At 55.0% G+C, this 4,622-nt stretch overlaps 1 long non-coding RNA gene across 1 annotated transcript; it reads right to left on the minus strand.

Moving 5' to 3' along the window:
* Positions 1-1,938: 1,938 nt before the first annotated feature.
* LOC120234883 lies at positions 1,939-4,016 on the minus strand. The gene is made up of 3 exons (XR_005529233.1): positions 3,440-4,016; positions 2,628-2,960; positions 1,939-2,056 (listed from the first exon to the last, which is right to left on the minus strand). It is a non-coding gene; the product is annotated as an uncharacterized LOC120234883 (long non-coding RNA).
* Between the last annotated feature and the right edge of the window lie 606 nt (positions 4,017-4,622).

Raw genomic sequence — 4,622 nt, forward strand, 5'->3', positions numbered from 1 at the left:
ATTGTACACGGTATGTTAATTACACTGGAGTTAAAAAATAAAGACCATATTTCCCTTCAAATCTTTGCACGTGGGGACGGTTCAGGAGCACCCACTTACTCCACCTTGCTCTCCCTTGACTCAGGCAAGCTTCCCCGGGTGCCGAGGCTGTGAACTGACATTGTAGCCTCCCTGCCCTCTTCTCGGGAGTGTGTGGGCTCCGGGGTGGGTGTTTCACACACGGGACTCACTCGTGGGCACCCACCCTATGTCCCTACCCTGGTATTTCCCCGTTTTCAATTCTCCCTATATTTTCAATTCTGTTATGCTGCCGGGTTTATAACAATTATAGCCAATATTTATCATGTACTTATGACTAATCCAGCCCCATCCTTTGTAAAGAAAGGAAACTGAGGCAAGAGAGTCATATGACAGCCCAAGGCCATGCAGTGAGTGACCAGCAAAACAGAGACTAGAATGCCAGCAATCAGACAAAAAGCGTTCTGGACAGCTGGGTCATTCACCGCTCACACATACATGGTACGGCTCATGTAACCTGTCAGTAGAAGCCACCGCAGGCTCTTTGTAACAGACGATGGCGTGTCTGCAGCGTCCACAAGAGCCCCGAACCCGTGGCCACCCCAGCGTCCACCGACTGCAGCCATATGAGACTTTGTTCGTGCAACGGATTATCATGTTATACCAACAAATCTCACGGACATAAGGTTAAGCGGAAGAAACCAGAGATAAAGAAACATTCATACTGTATGACGCCTCTTAGAAATTTTCAGAAACAGCAAATGCAGTTCAGAAAATGGGTACTTTTAGGGACGCCTGGGTGGCTTAGTCGGTTAAGCATCCGACTTCGGCTCATGATCTTACGGTTGGTGGGTTCGAGCCCCACATCAGGCTCTGTGCTGACAGTTCAGAGCCTGGAGCCTGCTTGGGATTCTGTCTCCCTCATTCTCTGCCCCTTCCCTGCTCTCTCCCTCTCAGAAATGAATAAACATTAAAAAACATTAAAAAAAAAAAAAAAGAAAGGAAGAAAATGAGTACCTTTGGGGATGGGGGGGTGTGGAGGAGCAGGTGAGGGCACAGGGAGGCTGCCCGGGCTCCGGAACGTTCTGTGTGCCGCTCTGGGCGATGGTGGGCACGCAGGCGCGGAGACATCTCTGATCGTCCTGTGGCCTACAATCCCTGCACTGGGCCCTGCGAGTCTTCGGTCAGCAGGACGGCCCCCAAGATGGCCCCCAAGACGGCCACGCCCTCCTCTGTGGCACCTGTGACCGGCATGTGATTCGACAGGAGGGGCTGCATGGATGAGATTTCGGTTTCCGACTCTAAAACCGGTTGTCCTGGATTATCCGAGTGGGCCCGGACTCTCATGATCTCTTTAAAAAAACACTCATTCCCTGGCTGGGAGGTCTGAAGCCTGTATTCATTTCCAATGGCCGCCATAGCAAATTACCACAAATGTAGCAGCTTCAAACAATGTGACCTTATTGTTTTCCTGTTTCTGGAGAGCAGACGTCCAGGTGGGCTCTGGGCTCTCTGCTTGGGGGGTCTCTGGAGGCGGAAACCAAGACGTGGACCAGATGTTCTGTGCGGGGGGCTGGGGGGAGGGGAGGGTCTCCACTCTCCAGCGCCCAGAATCCCCTCCCCCCTCCCCAAAGTTTCTTTCCAAAGAAACACAAGGCTGCACCCCTCGATGAAAGCTGGAAATAAATGCGTCCATTCGGCAGGGCCAAAACCAGTGAGGAACAAACCTGAGGCACAGAGGCTGAGGAGTGAGCACCTCCTGTGTGCACCCTGGGGGCTCCCTCTGAGCATCCCATCCCGGCCCCTCACCCCATCCCGGCCCTGCTGAGCAGACCCTGCGTCCTCAAGCCAGAGAATCAACCTCCCCGCCACACGCCATTGCTCCTAGGGCTTGACTAGATGAACGAATACTCATTGATTCACTCCTTCATTCCCTTCCTCCTGACTCCTGTCCCCAGATGTGCAGAAGTGTCTACCTAGTGCAGGTGCTGTGCTGGGGGCTGGGGTCCCCTTCTGAGTAGGGTCCTGTGTAGAATCGCTGCATTTAGCAGATAAAAATACAGGATGCCCTTATGTGGCATGTAAAAAATACAGACGCCGTATTTGGGGCATACACATAGCAAAAATAAGTATGTGCTATTAATTGGAAGTCAAATCTACCCGGGCACTCGATATTTTATGTGAGGCGTCTGCCCCCATTGTCACCAGCTGGGAAAGTCACTTTCCTTAGTTACTCTGGTCACTGTGGGGCCTGGCCCTCCCCAGGGCCCCTGCAGGGGACAGCCGATCCCAGGAATAGCCATCTGCTAGGCTGCGGTTGGCTGCCCGTATAGCTCCTGCTGCCGTCCTGCCCAGCCTGGCTGCTAAGTGGCTCAGGGTCCCCTGAAGCCCAGGGTCTCTGACTTGGCCGCGCAGTGAAGTCCCCAGGAGCCTAGGGACCTCCTGCCACCCTGGTGCCTCCCCTGGGCTTGGACTGAATTGGCCTGGGGGCATCAAGAACGCTCAACGCTTCCCAACGGATTCGTAGTCAGGTTGGAGACCCCGCCTCGGGGGCTGCCCTGACTCAGGGCCCCTGTCTGAGAACAAGCCTCGAATGAGAAGCAGGGTACCTGGCTGTGGTTAGTGGGTTCCGGGAGCGACTGGGCCTGGGTTCCAGTCCTGCGTCTGCCATTGTCTAGCTGCATGGCCTCGGGCAGTAGCCTCTGCTCTCCGAGCCCCACGCTCCTCTTCCGTCTCTCTCTTGCGCTCAAGGCCGTTGCGAATGCCAATTAGGACAGCAGTTCAGAGTCCTGGACCAGTAGCATCAGCAGCCCCTGGGCCCACGGGAGAAATGCAGAGTCTCTTCTAAATTAGCAACCTGAGGCGGGCCGCAACCTGCCTTTAAATGAGTGCTCCAGGTGAAACAGGTTCCTGCCCAATCACAGGCACAGGTAAAGGTCAAGCTGTAGGAAGATGGATAAATGAGAAATCAGCTCCCAGCCCTGAATCGTGAATCAGGGGACTCCCTGTCACCACCAGGAGCCCCAATGTTGCCCTTCCCCTGCTCCTGCACAAGTTCAAGGCTGCTTCTCTAGGCAAGAACTTGCCAATGGCCTCAAGACTCAGATGTCATTTCTCTGGGAGACTAGACTTCCACTGGGTACCGGCCTCACTCCCTCTCTCCAGGGTCACGACTCTGCAACTGCGCCCAGGGTAGGGCTCCGTACCCTGAGGGTGAGAACTTCTGGCCCCAACTGTGCCTGGATGCCCTGGGGCTCCCCTGAACTCTCCAGAATCTGGAGTTGGGGCACACTCCTGGGAGAAAGCATCTCAAGTCACCTCCCAATTCTTTAAGCCCTGCAAGCTTCCTGCTGCCTGAAAATAAAAATGTAGAGTGATTGCCGATTGTGAGCTAGAACCGAAATAACACCAATTTTCTTACTTTGGCGAAGTTGAAATAGCTTCCATCTTTGCCTGGGGATTCGGAATCACAGAAGCCCTGTGCTCAGCCCAGATTGGCTGGACCAGTTGACTTGTCTGAGCCTCAATTTTCTCAGCCGAGATAATAGTAATAATTACTATTACGATGATTGGGATAATAGCAGGATTTGTAAGGGCTTTGTCCCCGAGGCACTCTCCGAGGCCGCTCAGCCGCTCGCCAACTTGGCGGCTCGTTAGAATCACCTGGGGAGATTCTACAATGCAGGTTCCCAGGCCCACACAGGGACCAATAGAGCGTCGGGTGACCACGCCAATCGTTACCCTCCATCTCCCCCACGATTCCAAGGTGCGGCCAAGTTGGGGGGATCCCTGGCCACTGGGTCCACCTTCCCCACCTCCGGGGAACAGCATTTTCCTTGGGGTCCCCCCTCCGTCAGACACATGCACCCTGGGCGTGGACACAGGCACTTTGAGGACCCAGCCCTCCAACATGGGCTACATAAACTGCTGCAGAGGGATCGAACGGAAGTTAACATACAGCGACTTAAAAAATGATTCACTTCATTTAAGAAAAAAAAGAAAAGATGACTTTTTGTTGCTTTTTAAGAAAAAGAGCCACAACAGAGCAAGTCTGTGTCATTCCTGGGAGCAGATGGCGGCCTCTGCGGACGGCGGGTGCACAGCCTTCTTCCTGTTCCCTCTCTAGCCTCCAGCGTGGAGGGCTCCACGCTTCGCAAGGCTGGGCCGGCCTGCCATGGGTTCAGAGCCACGGGCCCCCGAGCCCCCCTGCCCCGGCTTCCTGCAATCACGGAACATCTGCTGTGCCCCTCATCCCCAGGGCCTGGCAAGGTCATTAGTCATTGTTTCATCTGGCGATGTCACAAACGCCCCCTCAGTCTCCCTGCTCCAGCTGGTGCTGGGGGTGGGGGGGTGTCCCTGGAGGCCTGAAGGGTGGGGCTGGCCCCAAGGCCCCCTCCTGCTTCTGCATCTCCAGCCACACGGGCCCTGAAGCCAGGACTCTGAGTGACAGCCCACTGGCACAGACCAGCGCCATGTGCCTGGGCAAGGCTCTTCAGTGATGGAGGGGAGGATACAGCTCTCCGGCTGGCATTCTGGGTATCTATAGATGGTTTCTCTCCCTTCGCAGAAGAGAAGGCCAAGAAGGGGTCAGCAGACTATGGGAC

Source organism: Hyaena hyaena, unplaced genomic scaffold, assembly GCF_003009895.1.
Source record: "Hyaena hyaena isolate Hyena2069 unplaced genomic scaffold, ASM300989v1 scaffold_119, whole genome shotgun sequence".
NCBI lineage: Eukaryota > Metazoa > Chordata > Mammalia > Carnivora > Hyaenidae > Hyaena > Hyaena hyaena.